Source organism: Vicia villosa, linkage group LG6 (genome assembly GCF_029867415.1).
Source record: "Vicia villosa cultivar HV-30 ecotype Madison, WI linkage group LG6, Vvil1.0, whole genome shotgun sequence".
NCBI lineage: Eukaryota > Viridiplantae > Streptophyta > Magnoliopsida > Fabales > Fabaceae > Vicia > Vicia villosa.
In genome coordinates, this window is record NC_081185.1 from 115,648,434 (window position 1) to 115,673,996 (window position 25,563).

General features: G+C 35.7%; 1 long non-coding RNA gene across 1 annotated transcript; it reads right to left on the minus strand.

The window, feature by feature from the left end:
- Window positions 1-23,597: 23,597 nt before the first annotated feature.
- On the minus strand, window positions 23,598-25,262 carry LOC131609663 (uncharacterized). The gene is made up of 3 exons (XR_009286302.1): window positions 24,983-25,262; window positions 24,801-24,890; window positions 23,598-24,460 (listed from the first exon to the last, which is right to left on the minus strand). It is a non-coding gene; the product is annotated as an uncharacterized LOC131609663 (long non-coding RNA).
- Between the last annotated feature and the right edge of the window lie 301 nt (window positions 25,263-25,563).

Below are 25,563 nucleotides of genomic sequence, written 5' to 3' on the forward strand. Positions count from 1 at the left end.
TATTTATCTTGTAATTAGTCATTCTAGGTTCAATTCGAGGTTATCACTCCCTAAATTACTAGCCACGCAGATAATATAAGGCAAAAACAACAGTAATATGGGGGAGGGGACAATGAAACCAGTGGATCCCTTAATAGGGTTTGACATAAGTAATAATAAAACAGAAAAATAAAGGGTAAAGTTTTAGGGTTACCAAACTCGTAGCTTTGGCGATCAACAAACCCTGAAAATGCAAGCAAACAAAAATGGGGTGAGTGTATGGCTAGTTCGAAGGCGAACGAGATTAACCCTAAAATAAAGAATAAATAAGCTTAGAACAATGATATGGGCAAAGGTACTTAGCTCTGATTTGATCTGATATGGTTGATAGGGCGCCTTTAAGGTTAACCCTGAAAAGAAACAAGGCAGAGAACAATGAAGGCGGCACAAACCCTAATTCTAAAAATAAACCAAATAGAATTTAAATTAAATTAAATAGAGTACTTAACTTCGTATTTTGGATCAGGCGCGTAGTCGGGATTAATCATATTGCTAACCCTGAAAAGGCACAGAAAAGAATTCTCAGTGTAGAATAAATCCTAGTTCAAATTCAAATAGAATATAATGATAAATCGATTTAATTAATTATTGGTCTTGCAACCTAATTAATTAAATCGAGGCAAAAGACTAAATCGAGTGAAAAATAATTTTTTGGATTTTTTTTGGAATTAAACTAAAATACATATGAATTTTAAAAGATTTAAAGGTAAATTAAAACAAATAAATCAAATCATTTAAATATTAAAAAAGGAAAATAATTAAATAAATAAATTAAATAAATAATATATAAAAAGATTTTATAAAACTTTTGTATAAATTTCTTATAGTTCTTATGTATAAAAACAAAATTAAAAAATAAAAACAAACATATATATATATATATATATATATATATATATATATATATATGTATGTTATAAATAAAAATAAAAGGTTGTGCAATAAAAAATAAAAAAAATTAGAAATTACTTAACTTTTAATCGTGTGTGGCGCACATATGAGGAACCTGGTGCGCCCTCATGTCCTGGTGCGTTGGATTGAAGGGAGGATGCATCGGACGGCTCTGATGATGAAGGCACACGCTAGTGCGTGCTTTTTAAAGCACAGGATCTGCGTGAATAAAAAAGGAACGCGCGCCAAAAAGGATTCAAACCAGCCTATTAAACGACGACACCTCATCGTCTTCTTCACCAAGACCTGTAAAACAATCTTTTACAGCGCTTTTTGGCTTGATGCGCTATAAAAGACCTCGCATACCAAACCTAAAAAATAGCGAATAGGACCAAAGCGCCATAGAAATTTGGCGCACCCTTACCATTCAACTCGGCTGATCCTCACGAGCATGACCACGGGGCTAATTGGACCTGATTTCACTTGTACAAGAAACCCCCAACTCGGAGCAAGAACCCTAATCATGGCATATTGCTCGAAACAGCATAATAACGCACCAATTTATCCAGAAACGGCAAATACACTAAGATAAACAATAATATGCAATTGATTTCAAGTATGGATGCTCGTATGGTGCAAATCGAAGGAATTTTCAGAAGCACATACCTTGATGAATAGGAGATGATTTGTGGTACCTCGAGGCTCAACGATGATCAGTAACTATTCAGTGATGATCAAGGAACAAATCTTGATCGATTGTAGTGCTTGAATTGGCTTAGAACTCCAAATTGACTCTTGAGTTTTTTGTGAAATTCTTGGCTCGGGTTTGGTGTTCTTGAGGCAGCAAATTCGTAACCCTAGGGGTCTGCAATAGTTTAGTACTTATAGATGATGAATTAGGGCAACAGAAATTGAATCAAATCTCCTCCAATCTTTGATTTGCATATTGAGAAAATTTGATTTGTTAAAGTTTCTAACTTTGGTCCAAAATCCAAATTTTCCAATCAATTAGCCTTAGCACGAATTTGTAATGATTGTAGGATATATTTGATGATTAATGATGATTGAAATTTGGAGAAAATCAAATCTTTGATTTTTTTCCTTGAATTTTTTATTTATGTTAATTTTAAATGAATAAAAAATCCATATAAAATTAAATAAATGTTAAAATTTCGTGGTACATGAACTTGGGGCCTTGGGTGACTTGTGGATCAAGGTTGACTAGAAACATCTTAGGCCCATTTGTAAAATGTTTGAGTTTCTTCCCATTTTTCCCTCCAAAATAGCCTAGCTTCAAGAAGGTCTATCTCCCTCAATTTTTGAGGTATAGAAGTGTTCTAATACTTTTTAGAAACCTTAGAGAATCCTTTAACCAATTTCTTTGGTCTCTCATAAAAATCATTTTCCATGCTCCTTGTGTGTCCTTTTGAAAAAAGTGGTTTTTTGTTGACTTTTGAAAAGGACCTGTAATGTTTTGGGCCATATCTCTCAAATGAAGCATTTTTAGACTTGGCATGTGAGAGACAAAATTGTAGAGAATCAAATTTCCTTCAAAATGAGCTTTGAATGGAAAATTTCTGATGTTCCATGTGAGAGTTATGGCTGGTCAAAGTTCAGTTGACTTTTCCTGTACAAAACCCTAATTTAGAAACTTTTTGATTTGTTGATTTTTGGTCTTTCCTTGATGAACCATGATCAATTCTTGATCAAATGGTGAATGATACTTCAATATGAAGATCTTGACAAAAAATCAGGAGTTTTGACTTTGTTTTGACCACAGTTGACTTTTAGGTTAACCTAGTCGACTATCGACTTCTTGAACAATTGAGTGACCAACCTTTTGAGATGAGACTTGATACTTGTCATAGGGATAGTGTGAGATATATTGAGCCATGTGAGATGCCTTGGAGCCATTGATTCACTGATTTTTTCTTTGAGCAGACCAAACCCTAGTTTCAGAGCTTTGTATAGGAGAGTATGTCTTGGAGTTTTGTGTATTGATTTGAATTTGAATAGGAGAAAATGTATGGGCAAATTTTGGGGTATGACAATTGTCCTGAACACGTCCAATATAAACAAGGACTACTTACTTCTACATAGTATGGATAGTCCTAGGAACTTTAAAAAGCATAGAAAAAGACCAACTATTAGGGTAGTACTCTTAGATTGCTTGCTCAAATACAAAACTATTTTCACACTCCTTTAAAAAAAAAGGCTACGCTTTTAAGCTAAAGTCCTTTTATTCAAAAAACTCTTTTCAAACAAACGAAAACAAACATGAGCTAAGAAAATTAAGAGCCCGTAGACAACTACGGATGAAAAAGGTGCTCACACCTTCCCTTTTCATAATCTACCCCACGAGCCCGTTTTCTTTTTAAAAAAGGTATTTTTTTGTACTTTTTACCTTTCCTAAAATTGGACAAAATAAAAGTCGGTGGCGACTCTTGCTCACCGCAACATTGCTTGCGAAATAATAAAGTCAGTTTTGCCACCGAGTTACACATTAAAACTTTTTATTTTTGAACTCTATCTATTTTATTCACTTTCTTCATTCTTTCTTGGCCATTGGATCAAGCTTGGATCAGATTAAATCAAGGATAAATTTGAAACATTGATCATAGAATTATTTTATGATTTCATGAATATTTTATGATTAAAATCCAATATAAATGAAATAATATCATAATAATAATATTATTTGACCAATGGACCCCTTTTGGGCTTAGTATTACGTGGGAAACTCAAAAATATAAGCCCATTGCTCAAAAGTTGAAAATATGCAAATTAGGGTTTCTCATTTTTCTTGAATTTAACCAACTAGTACCAATCATAACTCTCTCAATTTTTATGGTATTGAAGTGTTCTAGGACTTTTTGGAAATCCAAAGATGTCCTATACAAGCCAGTTAAGAACCTTTTTTGAATTTGAAGATTTTAACTTGATGATATTGGTCCTGACAAAAAACTGCTTTTTATGAACCTCTAGAAGGACCTGTAATATTTTGTCGCATATCTCTAAAATAATGCGTTTCTTGGTCTTGGGCCCAACATAAAAGTTTTATAGGATGAAATTTCCTTAAGAATAGGATTTGGTTGGGGAATTTATCATAAACCATGTGAGATTTATGATCAATCAAAGTTCAGTTGACTTTCTCCTTAAAACCCTAATTTAGAAACTATGAGTTTTGTTGATTTATGAACTTCTCATGATGAATCATGATCAACCCTTGATTAAACGATGAATATCACCTCAAAATGTTGATGTTGACCAAAAATAAGGAGTTTTGACTGTAGGTTAACCATAGTTGACTTTTAGGTCAAACTAGTCGACTATTGATCATTTAGGCATTTGACTGAGAAATCTTGAGCCATGAGGCTTGAAAATTGACATGGTGATGCTTTGAAGCATATGAGGAAGTATGCAGACCACTTGAGGTATCTGAACCTGATTTTGCCTTGAGAGGGGCAAAATCCTAGTTATGGGTTGATTGCTTAGGAGAGGGTTTGTCTGCCTATTTCTTCTGTGGCCTTGAGCAGCTGAAGATCATATGAGCCAAAATATCTTGAAATATGATGGGCAAATTTTGGGGTATGACAACTAGTGAATTAGAAGATTGGCCTTAGCTGCTTTCACCTGACGGTGAGAAAATACACAAAAAGGGGGGTTGAATTATGTATCTGATAACTATTGCCTTTTCAAGTTGAGATAATCTGGGCCCTGAGGTTATATACAAAAATCATATTATGCTTCAATAGTATTTGAGATGATTCTTATTTATAATCTATTTAACTTGGTTTGAACCTAGTTATATACCAACATAATGATCCTGCACAGTTAAGCAAATGTTAGTATTCCTTATTGTTGTTTAAGTACTTTGTTATCATCAAAATCCAAGGAGTATGAACAAATTTTGTTCCAACACTTTACACATTTTTTGTTCCAGAAGGGAACACTATTATTAGTTAAACAAACAATTACCATGAGTTGATAAGAAGAAAACATGAAAATCAATGGAAAATAAGCTCTCCAACGGCTCTTATACTCTACAAAATTGCAATCAAAAGATCCTTGTGGCCACTCTCTCGCCTAAAAGTCGTAACCCTTAAAAAATTGCAAAAATCCTTGTAAAAAGCTACAAAACCATGTAAGGAAACAAGTACATCGCGATCGTGTTAGTCCACATTGCAATTGGAATATTGTTGCATCGCACCCACGATAACAACACCGCGATCGCGAGAAAACCAGGGGAGAAACTTGCTTCTTTCCTTCCTTTTTGTTATGAATTTTTTCTAAGTCCCATTTTCTTCTTCTTTAACAACTTTTCTCAATTCTTCCACATAATTATTTGATTTTGGTCATAATTCCACTGATTCCGTCTAAAATACTTGCAAATATCACATAATGATAGAGTGTGATCAGTAACCTCGTATGGGGAGAGAGAGATAGAGAGAGAGAGAGAGAGAGAGAGAGAGAGAAAGAATATGACTTGCTACAATAAGAGTGAACAGATCGTTTAAAATGAAGCTTGGACCAGTATTTTGGGTTCAAAACCCAGCAAGGGAGAGGAGGATCAGGGAGAAGGTAACAAAAACTAGAATGAGTCAAGAAAGGGGTTGAGCTACTAATGGATTGGATGAAAGTAAATCATCCATTGGTTATGGAAGTTGTTCGAAGACGTGTGTGTAACACCCCCAAATCTAGACTACTAGTTAAAGCATACTTTAGCAAAATTCAAAGTAATAAGCATGCACCACATGAAGGTATTACACACAATTACTTCCAAAAACAATACTTTAACATGCATCGGTCACATACGAGTAACACAGAATTAAAGATTCAAAACAAAACATGCAAAGCTACAACGGAATAATTATCTCATCAATAAAATGGTAAAATCAGATGATTTCCATACATCACCCACCATGTCAGAAATATCTTAGCTCAAAGCCGCACGTCAAAATATAACAATACCAAAATAGGAAATACATATGAGCAAAACAATATCTCATAGCATCAATTCAAAGATAATAAACCCAAAACCTCCAAGTGTTACAATGACTAGAGCACAATATGACTACCTAGTCAAGACATTCTATAAGAGATCTAAACCTCAAAGTTAGACCTCTTCTGAAGCACCACTATCCTCGGAACCTACGCAATATCGCAATAGAACATCATTCCCACAGAAGGGTGGGAATTCAAATCATTATAGATAAACATGATAATAAGAAATGCATCAATACAACAACAATAAATTTCAAGAATTCATCACTCTTCACATTAATATACCTTATATTTATTTTATTAAGAACCACATGTTCATCTAATACAACATAGCTCCTCAAATCAAGTGATCACATTCAATTATCAAGATCATCAAATGTATACTCAAAATCTTATTACCAAAATCCACATATATGCATATTCACCAAATTCATATCCACACAATCATACCACATAAATCACACAACATTAACTGTTCACACCGACAAGTTCGACTCAAGTGTGACTTAATGCGATATGGATGTTGATCAGTCCATTTTAATGCACATTCTCCTATGTTTTTTCTTAAGCATTTAGTTGATTTTCTTTGTTTACTTTTATGTTTTATAATGTTTTTCTAATTTAGTTAATTTTTGGTTTAATTTGATTTTCGCACTTTATTTTCAGCATTAGCAGTCTGCACTAAAATGATCATAACTAGAGCTACGAGAAACCGATTGAGGCGTTCTAATAATCGCCGGAAAGCTAAGAGGTAGAGCCACAACTTTTGTGTTGGAGTCAAAGTCATATTCAGGGTGCGTATTTTCCAGAATTTCGTTTGAAGTTGCAGCATTAGATTTATTTAGTTTTGGGTCGTTAGTTTTGGGCCTGGGTTATGTTTGTTTGACCCAGTTGGGTTATGACCCAAATTATTGTTTCTCTCGTTTAACTAGGGCTGGCCGCTAATGTTCATTGTTACGTTTTTACTATTCACGAAATTATGAGGCAAGCTTGTACGAATTCCATGGAGAACTAATTCCTTTGAGACAATTTGTTGTATTCAGGTTCCGACCTTGAGGTTATTATAATTATAATTCAGTTCTATTCCTTTCAATATTAATCTATGTCTCTTGTTTGCTTAATTCGGTTTGCATACACTATATTGATTTAATTTGATTGGTTGTATGATCCTAACCATAGTCACGTTATCGTTTGCTTAATTCGTTATCGTGTCCGTTTAATTCATGTTTGCTTAATTCATGAAACTTAATCCTGTTTGCTTAATTCGGATAATAGGAACATACAACTTATACTATCAATTGCGCTTGTCAATGGATATTATAATCGAATAGGAATAGATAATCCGCTTAGGAGGTTGGAATTACAATAATCAATGATAGATAGGAACCGAATCAGCAAATTGTCGTTTCATCTTAATTTATAATCACTTAATTTAATTGCTTATTTTGTCTAAAATTCCTAAATCGAATCTTAAAACCCCTAATCAAAACTTCAATTGGTTGATAATATTACAAGAATCCTTGTGAGAACGATATCCGAGTTGTTGTTACCGTTACTACAGCTTTTACAAAACACTCGTTTTTTATCCGTGCGCGACAGCGGATCAATGCGGATCCATCTGTTACCTATTCCGGCAAGCCGATTGTCCATCTCTTGAACTAGATAACCACCTCTAAAGCTCCATTAGGCGTTAAGCTTTCAAGCCTCATCCGGCGTTAGGTTTGGGACAAGCAAATAGTCTTCGCAAGATTACCCGACATTGCCTTTTTCAAAGACTCATGCTACTGAAAGTGTTCAACAAACAAGACTCATGCAAACAAGACTATATCAGCATTTTAAAATACACAATCACAAGTTTTCCCACATTGCAAAACATACACAACACGACTTCAATCCCAAACGATGCATTAATTAGCACACAACACTCAATCATATGTATTCAAACATAGCAAACATGTATTGCATCATTATTCATCAATTCACATCATAATACATACATATTTCAAGTATCATCTTCTCATGAAAATCCAATAATAAACCATTCACTACATGCCAAACAATTAATCAATACTCAAGATAATTATTCATAAATCAATAGCATGCAATTTCGCAAGTCAATTCGAGAAAATAAAACATTTAAATTTCAGTTACAGGCCGCGCTACGCGCCCTAGTTTCCTGCGACCCGCGCTACCTTCTGCCAAGAGGGTTGCCAAATTTCTAGAAGCGCACTGCGCACCCTACACTGTGCGACGCGCCCTCTCCGTTTTCTGCAGAATTTTTGCTATGTTGACAGTAAACCATTTTCCCGCATTTCACCCAAAATCAGTTCCAATTCGTATTTTATCACGAATTTCATGCTTATATCACATATATAACATATATAATCAATGATAAACACCAAAACATAACTCACAAATCACATTCATGGATTCTATCATAATCTCTAAAGTTAGGGTTTCACAAAATCAACATACATACACCAAATCATATGCTATTTTCATACCCATTCATAGAATCATACATAGAATCATTATAACAAGTTAGATTTCACATAATTCATATATTAACATACTAATTCCAAGACAACACTCATGAAATAGTAACTACCAATCCAAAATCATGTATTTGCTAACCCCACATACATTACCCAATTATATCTACCCATTATAACTTGGATTCACACCCTTACCTTGGCTTAGATTAAATCTCTAGTCCTTCTTCTTCTTCTTCTTCTTCTTCTTCAAGAAACTCCCCTTTTTCTCTTCCCTTCTTTTCTAGCTTCTCCTCCTTCTATTTTCTTTCTATGTTAGGGTTTTCTAATATAACACCTTTACTAACTTTGTTATTTGGGCTTAACCCACCCAACTCCACATTCTAATTAATTTGGCCCATTAGCTAATTACTAAACTTAACACATCTACTAAAATATTCAAATAACCACGAAACACACCAAATAATTAATCATTAATAAAAATAAACACCTAATAAATAAATATGGAAATAAAATCGGGCTGTCACTATATGCCTCGGGCGAAAAAAATTAAAAAATATTTTAAGGGAGGACTCTGAGGATGTATATTGTGCACATAGTTAGAAGACACTCATATACATCCATGACCCCGAATGAAGCTAGGAATGGGAAACTTTCAAATGCTTAAGGACGACTAGTTCGAATTCAAAAAAGGGAAGTCAAAATATTATTGTTGCATACATGCACTCATAAAATGGGAGCACACAATTGTTAAACGAGTAGCATATCCTCTTTTCCCCAACACTAGGAGGACCAACCATTCTGAAAGGTCACCTACCATAATATTAGCATCACCAAGGGTGACATATGTGTTTAAAACCAAGGGAGAACCCTCTATCTTTGCATTAACCCAATCTTACATAGGAATATCCCGTCAGGCCTAAAGATTCAAGTGTTCCAATACATCGGTGTCACTAGGCTCACTACTGAAGGATAGAAAAACACTTAGAAAGGGGGGGTTTGAATAAGGGTAGCTTTAAATCTTGTAAGGTAAAAACAATTTGCACAATGATTTTTATCCTGGTTCGTTGTTAACTAAACTACTCCAGTCCACCCCCTTGGAGTGATTTACCTCACCTGAGGATTTAATCCACTTATCACACTTGATTACAATGGTTTTCCACTTAGAGACTCTCTAAGTCTTCTAGAGTATCCTGATCACAACCTGATCACTCTAGGAACAATCTGCTTAGACAACTTCTAGGACTTGCTAGAGTATACTAATCAACAACCTGATCACTCTAGTCCTTTACAAATTAATGTAAACAAATTCTAAGAGTATTACAATGCTTCTTAAAAGCTATAATCACAACTGTGATATTTCTCTTAAAGTTTAAGCTTAATCTCCCTAATATATTACAACAACAATGTAGTGAGCTTGATGATGAAGTTTGAGAGTTTTTGATTTGAACAGCGTATGTGCAAGTTGGTTCAAAGTTCGTAACATAGCTTCTCATCAGAACTTCATATTTATAGGCACTTGAGAAGATGACCGTTGGGAGCATTTAATGCTTTGCGTAATTCGTACAACATTGCATTTAATGTTTCACTCTTTTATCAACTACCTCGAGCCTTGTTTCCGCTGTGTCTACTGACGTTGCCTTTAATAGCTTCTAACGTTCCTTTTGTCAGTCAGCGTATCTGTCATACCCCGAAATTTTCCCACCTCATTTCATCTGAAGGGTATAAGAGATTATGGGTCCTCCAAAAAGTCAACTTGAGAAAAATCACTTATTTTTGACCAATGGGCCTAAATTTGAGTTCCCATATATGATCATGAGTTCAGCAAAAGCCCATAAATTTGTTCTCATATTTTTGTACCGTTTATTTGATTTATTTGAATTTTATTCATTTAAAATATAAAATAAATTGAGTAAAAGTCACAAAATAATGAAATAAGTTTATGGAATCTATTTTCTAATCACCCAAAGGCCCAAAGAATATATGTGAGCCCAAGAGTCATGAAAGAAAAAAGAAGAAGTATTTCTTAAATTAAGAAAGATTGGATGCAAATCTTTTTTAGGAAGGAGATCTCACGAAATAATTTGCAAAATACCAACCCTAATAGGGAGTATATATTCTAAAATTAATAGGGTTCAAAAGGGGGGGGGGAGCCATCAGAACGCAAGAAAAAGCTTCCAAATTTTTCTCAAAAAAATAGAAAATCGGCTTTGCAATTGGAGGAAGATTCAAGGGCGTTAGACTATCAAAACACCATCCTGGGGGAGTAGTGAATCGATTCAAATTGATTTCTGGGCTTAAGGCATCAAGAACACACTATTGTTCATTACGGTTTGCCTCCTAATATTTTCGAATTTGTTTTCATTCATCCACTCGTGATAAATCGGTTTTAATTACATATTATGGTTCATAGTGAGGTATGCAATGTTTCTGATGTGTTTAATTCGAGTTTTGGTTCAGATATAACAATTTGCCATTCTTAGGTCGTGAAGGTTTCGAATTGGGGTTTTGCGTCTTAGACAAAATCAGGACAAATCGTGGGCACCATCATGCTTAGGAGATAATAATTATATGATCTGGGCTTTTTGTTTGTGTTTATTGTTGTTAATTCACAGGATCCGGAAAATAAGGGCTACGGCACCGGTTGAAAACCGTGGCTGAAGGTTCTGTAAATTCTGAAAATAATCCACGAGGAAGAAGACAATGGGCGCGTGTTTGGTTCTTTTTTTAATTTCCAAATGACGTTTGTTTAATATTTGTAATTATTGGCGCGTAAGTATTTCAGCGTGAACAAGCTGTCCCAGTGGCTGAAGCGTGTTGATGGCAATTGAGGAGACCTGGGTTCGATCCCCGGGTCGTGCTTGTGGGTTTTTTTCTTTCTTTCTTTCTCACCTGTTTGCTATTCAAAGATCCGGTGCAGCACTTCTCCTGAGAGCACGATACACTCTCCGCCTGAAGCCATTGGATCCATGTCTAATCCCATCCAACGTACGCCAGGCTGAGGGTACACCATGGGAACTCAAAAGGCTGCAGCATAGGATAACACACCCAGGTTCTTGTGCTTTATTTGTTTTTTTTTACTATTTTATTTGTTTTTTCTTATTAGATTAAAATGTTTGGTTAAATGATTTATTTTAATTTAATTAGGATTTAAATTATGATTAGGATATAATATTAGGTAGATTAAATTATGATTTAGGATTATTCTGATTATTCGACCATCTCGATTTAATTTATTCCAACCAATTTTAATTATTATAAAATCACAATAAAACCTATAAAGGTTTGTACTATTAGGGTTCGCCCAATCCCATTGAATACGGGGCTAAGGTTTTAGGATTCAATTTATTATTCGTTTCGATCGAATTTATTGGTCGCGATGGTTAATAATCGATTAATTTAATTAATCAAATCCTATAAATTAAAATACACATTATTTTGCTAAATGGTTTTAACCATCTTATTGGTTATGATGATTAGCATATTTTCCAATATCAATTTGTTATTATTTGTAATCGTATCAATCGGTTATGAGGGGTAACAATACAAAATAAAATTCACAAAAATAATAAAACACATTAATTCATTATTAGTGATAGTCGAATCAATCGATTTGAATTGGTAATGATGCAAAACCCCAATCTTTTAGCTATGGTGATCAAATCTATTGATCATTGCGGTTAATTGTGCCAAATCAGGGTGTACGCCCAAATCTAAAATATTCAAAACACTTCAATTTCAAAATACGGATTTTCATCCTCATTCAAAACTACGACAGGCTATTCAAAGCCTTCAAACCTTCAAATCAAATTTCAAACCTTAAGGGCGTACAACCCTGTGCCCGAACTACGTTGACTCTGATTCTCCATAAGGAGATACGTAGGCACTTGGCAACAAGGCGAGTCCCCTTCCTTCAAACCCTAATCATGTCAATGATTAAAATTATTAACCCTATTCTGTTTGTCACTTTTCTTTATATTTTGCCACAAACCTTCATCTTCGAAATGTTAGCCAATAGGAAAGGGTTGAGGGTGCCTAACACCTTCCCTCGACCTGAATATAGTAACTTACCCTGAATCTCACATCTGCGTAGGGTTTCCTATTCGCCCTTCAGAATAGGTGGCGACTCTCTAAGTTAAATTTTTAGGCAGGTTGCTACAGCTGGCGACTCCACTGGGGATCACTTAATGGTGATTACTATGCTCCTATAGGTTTTGGCAGGGTTTAGGTTTGACAAACTTTTAGGGTTTGGCTAACTCGCCAATTTTAGGGTTTATTTTTTTTATATAAATATTTAAATTTAAACTTTTATTTATTTATTTATTTATAAATACATTTATTTTACCTCAATTTAAATTAATATTTTATTTAAATATTTGTTCTACTGCATTGTTATAAGCGGTCGGATTCTAAGGTTAGTTTTTAAATATTTAAATTTAAATTTATCTATTTATTTACAGCCTTAAACTACAGTAATTTAAATTTTATTTAATTACTGTCATACTATATTGTCAAATTATAAGCGGCGGGACTTCGAGGTTAGTTTGTTTTTAAATATTCAAATTTAAATTCATTTGTTTATTTATCTACATCTATTTACAATAATTTTATTTATTTATTTTATTATAATTTAAATAAATACTGCTTTGGTTGCTTATATACAATTGCTGCTTTTTATATTGTCGGGATATTATAAATTATTTGTTTAAACCCTAAGTGTGGGAGTTAACTTTGAGATCAATAGGGGAGTATGAATCTCCTACGAGTCTCATTGATAACTCCACTCGGAGTGGGTTGAGTATTCGGAAATGTCCAAAACGAGGCTTGACTTTGTTGAGGGCAGGACTGGATACTTGGCTGATCTCTCCGGGAACCTACCCCAAAAATTCGAACCTCATGGATAAAATAAGTTGTTCTAAAATCCGAAGAGACATAAAGTCTCGGAGGCTACGAACGACCCCATGAGACCTTCTAGAACCCCTATAAAAAGGTTGGCTCCCAAGAGCCGCTACGTCGAACCTATGAACCTAGGACTTTTTGTGCTTCCATGCTTATCATATGTTTGCAATTTATATACTTCGAATATCTATGCTTTCAATTTTGCAGGTATCCCTACGTGTTCCCTAGCCTGTAGGGACTGTGATTTCTAAAGACCATGTCTTCCCCGAAGGACATTTCCATTAACACACGTCAATTGGCCTCTCGATGGCCATGCGATTCAGTGACTGTCTTGAACGGTCACCCCATGCTTACTCCTACGTACTCCCTAGCCTATAGGGATTTTCTTTCACACTCGTGCGTTTTCACAACGACGCGTCCTTCCCCGAAGGACAACTTCATTAGCATGCGTTCGATTGGCCTCTCGATGGCTATGAAATCTAGTGACTGTCCTGAACGGTCACTCCATGCTTATTCCCGCGCACCCTCTAACTTGTAGGGTTTGGATCCCCATTTACACATCACATCCCTAGCCTGTAGGGATTTCTCTTCGTCCATATCGTCCTTAGATAGGTTGTGTTCCGCATAGAGAACCTTCCCACGAGGGACAAATTCATTGGTACACGTCAATTGGCTTCTCGATGGCCATGAGATTTAGTGACTGTCTTGAACGGTCACCAGCCGCTATCTTCTGCATACTCTCGAATCCAAAGGATTTCCATTGGCGTGTCATAACATTTACCCTGTAGAGATTCCAAGAGGGTCTAATGTCGCCTCTAAGGCTATCCCTAGGATCATATGTTACACGTCTGCATTGCATACACGGAGTTATAATATAAGGAGTCTCTTGCTTACGCGTGCATTTGCATCTTCATGCATTCATACATTCACATTTGCATTTCTACCTTCGCCCGCATCCATACCAACCATGCTAGCCGGGTTCCCGAAACTCCCAAAAAATCAAAGGATCGTAGACTACGGAGCAAGGAGAATAAAAGATCTTAGTCTTGCTAAAGAAAAAAAAGATGCCTTTCGCCATGCCAGCCGCATGTCCATGCCTTGTCATAACAGGATTATGAATACAATGAAGGTTGTCATCGAGCAAGGATTAGTTCAACAAAGGGTTCCCTCATAGATACACTCAAGATGTATCTAGTCATAAAGGGGTTCATCTTAGAACATATCAAACTTACAAGGATGCTCTACGATAACCTGGAGGCAAGTCCAACTAGAGCAATATTCTGAACAAAGAGGCATAACTACGATGGAGGGAATGCGACATAGGTTAACTCCTCACTAAGGGGCAAAAAGGGTCATAGGTGTTCCCTATCAATTTACAAACTCTGGAGGTTGCCAATGGTGTGATACTATCCTTAGGAAAAGCAAAAGAGGTTCAGTCAAAGGAAACTCATGAAGTTCCGATACGACGAAAACCCACCGCTAATAGTTCATTCCCGACAGGTTTGACGTGCCCAAGGAGAATTCGAGGTTACCCTTTTACTTCTACAAGTCTAAGAACTAAGGAGTGAAACAAAGGTCAACGGACTTACAAAGGAGATTGTCCCTAGAACCAATAGGTGTTTACCATGTCAAAATTTCAACCCATACGATTGCTAAGTGTCGCTCAGGATAAAAGTTGTACCTTCGGATTAGCAACTCTAATAAGATGACCATGCAGGTTTTGGAGTCGATTCATTCGCTCACTACTACGACTTTCTAGTCGTACACTTCTATTCTATTTCAAATTTCAAATCAAAGAGTATTAACAAACTTGAGGGAGAATGACGAATACAAATAACTAAGTCCAGCTAAACATATGCTTTCAAGGTAAGACCGAGCCGAGGATGTACAGGCATTGCTTCAATTCCCAAACAGTGGAGATATAAGGATGTTAATCCCTCGTTACCCCCTCGAGCCAGGAGTTGGAGTTTGTTTCTACTTTTCAAAAGAACCTTGATTTTAACCAGGGGCAGGGTAGATTTCAACTAACTCAATGATGTATTTTGGTTGTCAAGAGAATCAGTCAATCCAAGCATAAGGTTCAAGTATATCTTCTTCCTCGCATTCACCCAAGATTGAGGAAGCAATGGAGATAACATTCGTAACAATCCTCTTCCTCATTACACCATTCAAGATCGAGGAAGTATCAAAGGCGAAGCTTACAAATCAAAATCAACATAGCAGTCACAACATGCAATATCCAAGAATCAATCTCAAAAGGAGCTTTCAAGAATAAAAAACGCCCGCTAAGTCAAAATGAAAATTCCACAAAAGGAAACAAAAAGACTTAGGCAAAATTGGGGAATCCCGATGGGTCAAATTCAAAAGAATTAGCCCATGCAAAAATAAGGGATAAAAAAACAAAGGCGAAATACAAAGGATCATCTTGTGACTGCTAAACCATCAAAGCTTCACATCAATGCTTGGATCTTTACAACATATGTCATCAAAGTTTGGATCTCTACTAAGGCTTCTGCTCAACATCGAAACTGAAACGATTCTCTTGCAAACAAAGCACATCCATTGGATTAGGCGAATTTTTAGAATCTGGAGAACATCAAGGAGAAAGGGGTGGGATAAATAAAATTTTGAGCCTTATATCCATTGTTTCTTAAAACATGAACCAGGCCAAGTTACAACATTTAAAAGTCCTAATTGAGGCAAGGTTAACTACGAAAGCATATTAAGCAGGAATTTGTTATACTGACTCCTATATTTGTTAAAACTACTTCTAATCACTATGCTTCTTCAAGCACTCTTTTCAAAACCATCCAGTCCTAATTCATAACGGACTTCGATTTCAAAACTTGCATACGCATTCCATTGGAGCTACTTTTCAAAAAGTACAACACCATCTACGAGTATACACTTAGCATCGAGGAAATCTCGAAATGGGTTAATCAAAGGTGATCATTTCTAATAAAGACCCTGGAGTCGGGGGAACCGCATCTAGGGGGTTCTCCTAAACAGGGGCAAAAAATTTCAAGGAGCACAGGGGCATACAATCGAACATCCTATTAACTAGGGGCAGTCTTCCTAAGGTTCAATCGACTTGGGGCACATCTCAAAGCAATCTCAAACAGGGGCATGTCAGACATGGGAAGAATTCAAATTCAGAGGATAGAACACTATGAATAACCTTCCATGACCTGGAGATCAGGGGCACACCCTTCAATCTAAACATCGAAGCATATGACAAGGCTATTCCCTGGGGCACTTCCTTCATAAGCATCTTTCTCCATGAAAATACTGGGGCAATGGATATCAAATCCGCAAGACACACAACAAAAGGAAAAAGGCGTTCTCGCACCTTACAACATCGAACAAATCTTACTCCTAACTACGATCTTCAAAGTTCAAACAAGACAGGTATTGGGAAATCGCGCTAGCATCACACCCCATCCTAGCAAACAGACCTGCAACTCCAGCGAACTATATACGCTTTGGTTATTAATAACCTACCGTTGGAGCATCACACAAATACATACAAATCACGCATTACATACATTGGTTGATACATTACACCGTAACTCTTTATGTGGTCTTCTTCAAGACAAACATTCACATCCATTCAAAAGACCTTTTTCGGGTAATCTTACAGAAGACATTACTTCGTTCCACTCATTACGTCAACCAAGCATACGCATATGCATAAGCATACATAAACATTACAAAGCCAGCATAAGCATAGTCAGGGAATAAGTGCAAGCATGGAATAAACAAGTTCAAAGGGTTTGAGGAGATAAAACCATGAGATTGCATCAGCATTAGCATACATGCATACGCATTAGCATTAGCATATACATTTCACAAAAGCCCAATTTTTATTGGCAATCCAAACCATTACGAAGTCCAGTTCCCGTCTGGTAGTCAGTCCTCGTCTGACCGTTTCATCAGTATACAAACAACATACGCATGTGCATAATGCATAAGCATGATGCATACGCATTTACAAAACAAAATTCTACATAGGTAAATTTCGCGATAACATTCGTGAATAACCCTATTGGTGGTACAGGTAAATTCTGCGATAGCATTCGTAGATAACCCTGATAATATAGGTAAATTTCGCGATAACATTCGTGAATAACCCTATTGGTGGTACAGGTAAATTCTGCGATAGCATTCGTAGATAACCCTGATAATATAGGTAAATTTCGCGATAACATTCGTGAATAACCCTATTGGGGGTACAGGTAAATTCTGCGATAGCATTCGTAGATAACCCTGATAATATAGGTAAATTTCGCGATAACATTCGTGAATAACCCTATTGGTGGTACAGGTAAATTCTGCGATAGCATTCGTAGATAACCCTGATAATATAGGTAAATTTCGCGATAACATTCGTGAATAACCCTATTGGTGGTACAGGTAAATTCTGCGATAGCATTCGTAGATAACCCTGATAATATAGGTAAATTTCGCGATAACATTCGTGAATAACCCTATTGGTGGTACAGGTAAATTCTGCGATAGCATTCGTAGATAACCCTGATAATATAGGTAAATTTCGCAATAACATTCGTGAATAACCCTATTGGTGGTACAGGTAAATTCTGCGATAGCATTCGTAGATAACCCTGATAATATAGGTAAATTTCGCGATAACATTCGTGAATAACCCTATTGGTGGTACAGGTAAATTCTGCGATAGCATTCGTAGATAACCCTGATAATATAGGTAAATTTCGCGATAACATTCGTGAATAACCCTATTGGTGGTACAGGTAAATTCTGCGATAGCATTCGTAGATAACCCTGATAATATAGGTAAATTTCGCGATAACACTCGCGAATAACCCTATTGGTGGTACAGGTAAATTCTGCGACAACACTCGCAGATAACCCTGGTAACATAGGTAAATTTCGCGATAACACTCGCGAATAACCCTATTGGTGGTACAGGTAAATTCTGCGATAACACTCGCAGATAACCCTGGTGACATAGGTAAATTTCGCGACAACACTCGCGAATAACCCTATTGGTGGTACAGGTAAATTCTGCGATAACACTCGCAGATAACCCTGGTGAAACAGGTAAGTTCTGCGATGATATTCGCCGATAACCCTGTCGGTGCAGGTGAACTTGCTAGAATTATAGCAAGCAATCCTATTGGGGTCCAAATTGCGATGTAACTTGCCAGAACTATGGTAAGTGAGAGGTACAAACTGAGAGTAACTTGCCAGAACTATGGTAAGTGAGAGGTTCACAAACTGCGATGTAACTTGCCAGAACTATGGTAAGTGAGAGGTACAAACTGCGAGTAGCTTGCCAGAACTATGGTAAGTGAGAGGTACAAACTGCGAGTAGCTTACTAGAACTATAGTAAGTAGGGGTTCAAAACTGCGAAAACTTACCAGAACTATGGTAAGTAAGGGTTCACAAACTACGGAAACTTACTAGAACTATAGTAAGTAGGGGTTCACAAACTGCGGAAGCTTGCTGACCATAGCAAGCCAATTACACAACCAACAGAAGGTCCTCGCTATTCCTTTTCAGGAACCTTTCCAGGAAGTCTTCTTCAAGACGTATTCCATCCTTTCTAGGAGCTTTTCCAGGCATACAAGATTTTTCAAACGATTCCTCAACTGGGTTTATCGCGTTAGTCCCTCGGCAGTGATATTCTCCAAATCATCAACAAACAATCAAAGGTGTTATCTCTCTTTTCAAAGCTACTAACATACTTTAACTAACAATCATGCATCATTCTACTAACATACCTCATTCATACATAACGCATATACATACATGGCTCTCATTTATTTTGAGAAGCGCACTGCATCATGCATCGCATGCATCATAACATTGCATAAAACTCAGGTTGCCTTTTTAGGCCGTACTACAATCAAAGCAAGTGGTTCCTTTTGAAAGCGCCTGCTTCACATCCTGAGAAATGGTATTTACCTTGGGTGGCATCTGTAAGCCCATCTCCCACAGAATTTCTTCTCGACAAAAGCAAATTTCAGGGCATTTTCAGTGTTCAATCATCTTCTACCTTTAGATCACGATAGGCAGACGTGCCTATCTGACTCTTTAGGTTTAAGAAGATTGAACAGGGGCAGCTGTCATACCCCGAAATTTTCCCACCTCATTTCATCTGAAGGGTATAAGAGATTATGGGTCCTCCAAAAAGTCAACTTGAGAAAAATCACTTATTTTTGACCAATGGGCCTAAATTTGAGTTCCCATATATGATCATGAGTTCAGCAAAAGCCCATAAATTTGTTCTCATATTTTTGTACCGTTTATTTGATTTATTTGAATTTTATTCATTTAAAATATAAAATAAATTGAGTAAAAGTCACAAAATAATGAAATAAGTTTATGGAATCTATTTTCTAATCACCCAAAGGCCCAAAGAATATATGTGAGCCCAAGAGTCATGAAAGAAAAAAGAAGAAGTATTTCTTAAATTAAGAAAGATTGGATGCAAATCTTTTTTAGGAAGGAGATCTCACGAAATAATTTGCAAAATACCAACCCTAATAGGGAGTATATATTCTAAAATTAATAGGGTTCAAAAGGGGGGGGGGGGAGCCATCAGAACGCAAGAAAAAGCTTCCAAATTTTTCTCAAAAAAATAGAAAATCGGCTTTGCAATTGGAGGAAGATTCAAGGGCGTTAGACTATCAAAACACCATCCTGGGGGAGTAGTGAATCGATTCAAATTGATTTCTGGGCTTAAGGCATCAAGAACACACTATTGTTCATTACGGTTTGCCTCCTAATATTTTCGAATTTGTTTTCATTCATCCACTCGTGATAAATCGGTTTTAATTACATATTATGGTTCATAGTGAGGTATGCAATGTTTCTGATGTGTTTAATTCGAGTTTTGGTTCAGATATAACAATTTGCCATTCTTAGGTCGTGAAGGTTTCGAATTGGGGTTTTGCGTCTTAGACAAAATCAGGACAAATCGTGGGCACCATCATGCTTAGGAGATAATAATTATATGATCTGGGCTTTTTGTTTGTGTTTATTGTTGTTAATTCACAGGATCCGGAAAATAAGGGCTACGGCACCGGTTGAAAACCGTGGCTGAAGGTTCTGTAAATTCTGAAAATAATCCACGAGGAAGAAGACAATGGGCGCGTGTTTGGTTCTTTTTTTAATTTCCAAATGACGTTTGTTTAATATTTGTAATTATTGGCGCGTAAGTATTTCAGCGTGAACAAGCTGTCCCAGTGGCTGAAGCGTGTTGATGGCAATTGAGGAGACCTGGGTTCGTTCCCGGGTCGTGCTTGTGGGTTTTTTTCTTTCTTTCTTTCTCACCTGTTTGCTATTCAAAGATCCGGTGCAGCACTTCTCCTGAGAGCACGATACACTCTCCGCCTGAAGCCATTGGATCCATGTCTAATCCCATCCAACGTACGCCAGGCTGAGGGTACACCATGGGAACTCAAAAGGTTGCAGCATAGGATAACACACCCAGGTTCTTGTGCTTTATTTGTTTTTTTTTACTATTTTATTTGTTTTTTCTTATTAGATTAAAATGTTTGGTTAAATGATTTATTTTAATTTAATTAGGATTTAAATTATGATTAGGATATAATATTAGGTAGATTAAATTATGATTTAGGATTATTCTGATTATTCGACCATCTCGATTTAATTTATTCCAACCAATTTTAATTATTATAAAATCACAATAAAACCTATAAAGGTTTGTACTATTAGGGTTCGCCCAATCCCATTGAATACGGGGCTAAGGTTTTAGGATTCAATTTATTATTCGTTTCGATCGAATTTATTGGTCGCGATGGTTAATAATCGATTAATTTAATTAATCAAATCCTATAAATTAAAATACACATTATTTTGCTAAATGGTTTTAACCATCTTATTGGTTATGATGATTAGCATATTTTCCAATATCAATTTGTTATTATTTGTAATCGTATCAATCGGTTATGAGGGGTAACAATACAAAATAAAATTCACAAAAATAATAAAACACATTAATTCATTATTAGTGATAGTCGAATCAATCGATTTGAATTGGTAATGATGCAAAACCCCAATCTTTTAGCTATGGTGATCAAATCTATTGATCATTGCGGTTAATTGTGCCAAATCAGGGTGTACGCCCAAATCTAAAATATTCAAAACACTTCAATTTCAAAATACGGATTTTCATCCTCATTCAAAACTACGACAGGCTATTCAAAGCCTTCAAACCTTCAAATCAAATTTCAAACCTTAAGGGCGTACAACCCTGTGCCCGAACTACGTTGACTCTGATTCTCCATAAGGAGATACGTAGGCACTTGGCAACAAGGCGAGTCCCCTTCCTTCAAACCCTAATCATGTCAATGATTAAAATTATTAACCCTATTCTGTTTGTCACTTTTCTTTATATTTTGCCACAAACCTTCATCTTCGAAATGTTAGCCAATAGGAAAGGGTTGAGGGTGCCTAACACCTTCCCTCGACCTGAATATAGTAACTTACCCTGAATCTCACATCTGCGTAGGGTTTCCTATTCGCCCTTCAGAATAGGTGGCGACTCTCTAAGTTAAATTTTTAGGCAGGTTGCTACAGTATCCTGCCATCTAGTACTTGCTTCTGATCTGATGTTTGTTTAAACAACGTTTGAATATCATCAGAGTCAAACAGCTTGGTGCAGAGCATCTTCTTGTCTTCTGACCTAGAAGTGCTTCTGAGCGTGAAACCATGAGAACTTCAGTGCTTCTGCTTCTGATCTCAAGTTCTTCTGATACTTCCATAGACCCATGTTCTGATTCTGCTTGACCATCTTCTGAAGTCTTGCCAGACCATGTTCTAATGTTGCATGCAGAACCTTCTGAGTCAGTGCTTCTTGCGCTGATTTTGTGCATACTCTTTGTATAATTCCTGAAACGGAAATTGCATAGTATTAGAGTACAACATTATCTCATACAAAATTCATATCCTTGTTATCATCAAAACTAAGAATATTGATTAGAACAAATCTTGTTCTAACAATCTCCCCCTTTTTGATGATGACAAAAACATACATAAATGATATGAATTTGCGATCAGAAAGGACAGACGGCTAAAGACAATTACACAGCTATAGCATAAGCATATAGACAATGTGTGAATATGTCTCCCCCTGAGATTAACAATCTCCCCCTGAGATAAATAATCTCCCCCTGAAATTAATACTAGAAGAATTTTATAGATAAAATACTTCCCTGAGTATTTCAGTAGAGACGTTCACATATGCTTAAATCTTCAGAACATTCACAGCTTCTGATTCTTACTTCCATAGGACAGCTTCAGAACTTGAATTTCCTAGATCTTCAGAGTATTCACAGCTTCTGATTCTTGCTTCCATTGGACAACTTCAGAGCTTGAATTTCTTGAATCATTGCATGCTAGATCGTATCAGAACGTTCACTACACCAAATATGACATTTAATACCGTTTTTTTGTGATTTAATACCGCTTTTAAGCGCTATTAAATCCCCCGCTATTATATGTTAGATATCAATGATAGCGCTTTTTAAGCGCTATTAAAAGCACAAATTTTAATAGCGTTTTCCTTTAAAGCGCTGTCATAAGCTAATTGTGATGGTTAACACGGTCTCGAAATAGGATTTAATAGCGTTTTTATTAAAAGCGGTATTATAGCCTCGTAGAACGTATCTTTCATAGCCCTTTTCTAAAAAGCGCTATTAAACACCCTTGTTTTTTTTTGTAATAACAAATAGGATTTTGAAACTCTATTTCTACAAAAATAACTCAACAATTTTTCAAAATACATATATTAACAAAGCGTAACAAGAAACTACATGGTCAACCAAATAGTGTCAATCGAAATTTTAATTACAAATTTTTCATTCATTTACAAGAATTTGAATCATATTAATGAAAAAATCAAAATTTATTCATCGCGTTCTATTAGAAAAGAAAAAAACACAATGTTGCACCTGCAAACAACATCCTTAAATGGAAGAATTCAGCTGGCCAATGTGTTCGTTCACCCTGCTCAATAAAGACACATATTACCAAGAGCGGATAAAACTGAGACATACACACAAACAAATTAGCCAAGTAGAAAATCCAAACCATTCACACAAATATAATCAGCACAATGATTAGATTTATGACTCAAGCCAAACCCACCTATGCATAAAACCAGTTCCTGCAATCAAATAATGAAGTTATGTAGTCTCATTGATCAATAATATAATGAAGTTAAAGGTTGTAAAAAAATCATTATTTCTACACATTGTCTTATATAATAGTCTTTTTCTTTTATCAAAATCATTAAAAGTATCTTATATATCATATAATAGTTTTAATCACTACAGTGTTGGTTTTCATTAACTGACAAAACCTTGCCATGTGATAGTTAGGCTAGTGGGAATTTGAACCACTGCTAGTTGTGTTTTTTATTTAATAATTTGAGGGCACTATAGGGACAAAAATATCTGATGGAATGAAGAGGCATATTAATAAATAATTGCAATTATAGGAAATAAAGGTAGCTTATCTCATTGTCTAACAAGAGAAAGAATGTACAGAAAATGAATTTCAGAATTTCAAATAGCTTATCTCATGTTTTTCTTTCAAAGGGCCCACAACTCCATAAAAAAAGCTATATCATGCCAAAGAAAAATGAGAAGCCAATTATACATCAGAATCTCACATGCAGGTGCCTCAATATTTAAGACTTAAGGTTTAGAAACCTCTTTGGAACCAAATAAACTTATATAATCTATCTATTCAAATGTATATTTATGCTCAGCATTTAGGACTAAGGTTTAGAAACCTCTTTGGAACCATAAACTTTTACAATCTATCCATTTAAGTGTATATTTATGCGTGTGTATGTCAGTTACTTTACTCTCTTCTTTCAACCTCTCTAAAGAGCAAAGTTTGACTTCTTTTATATAGGAGACTTTGTTTTCTTCTCTTTTTCTTTATGTGTGTACAATTTAGAATATAAATATATAGAACATAAAATTTTCCTAAAATCAAACAAGTTAGAAGATGTATACCAAGTGCATCACCCATTGATCCTCCCTAGAAGGTAGAGACCTATACGAGATACTTGTTTGTTCTCTCTTAAATACAACACCACCATCTTGAGGTCTTCTTTCTGTGACATAAAAAGAGAGAAACATAAATATTTTACAAGATTCTTATACATTAAAAAAAAAGTAAATAAAAGGTTAACTTAAACTCAAGGGAACTTATTCCACTTATAAACATGCCATTTTATGAATATGTTGAATTGTTAGTTCATGGAAGATGTACTAACAAACATGCAACTCTTGACATGTAACAAGTGTTCCAAGAAGTGGATGAAGTTGATTCATTATCGTCCAAATAGAAATAAATATTTGTTTTATCCAATATCCAAGGGCCACTGTCCAGTGCATTCATTCACCATTACTAAATATAAACATAACACCATAACAAAGTATAGCATTACAAACCTTGGTGCCAAATCTGAAAAATTTTAGTTTCTTTCTTTTGACGAATTCATTGTGCTTGATCTTGAACTTGCAATTCATCTCGTGGGTTAACTACACAATAAAAATTCTAAGAAAATCTATTATGAACCTACATCATCAATGCAAATAAGAAAAGTATGGACATAAAAAGTCGAAAAACTCACCGCAAATAGAAAACTCTTGACATAGCAAATCGAAAAACTCGCCGATCATTAAGAATGACGGCATCACCCAGGTCTGAATACGGTCTGTGATTTAGACGAATTTGAGTTCTCCGGGTATGAATCTTTTGGTTGTGCTGACGGTGAAGGGGTGACATTGAGGACCGCCGACACAAACGAACATAGGAGGGGGGAAGGACGTCGAGGACATCACGGAGAGTGTCGGTGATGAAAACCAAATTTTTTTGAATAGGTTTTCAAAATTTCAATCAATTTCAAGATGAAAAATTGTTGAAATTGATGCACATTTCTAGAATATTCTAGCATAAATATATGAGAATGTTTAGAGAAAACTAGAATATTCTAAAGTTGCTACATGTTTCTAGAGTGTTCCAATAATTCTTAGATTTACTTATAGTCTAGAAAGTTCTATGTCAATGTAATGTAGAAAAGACAACAAAAGTCTAGATAGTTCTATTCTAGAAACATCCTAAAGTACCTATAAATAGGCAAGCATATGTGTAGTTGTATTAAAACCTTTAAGCCTTTAAGGTTCAATATCAATATCATTGGAGGCTTCATTC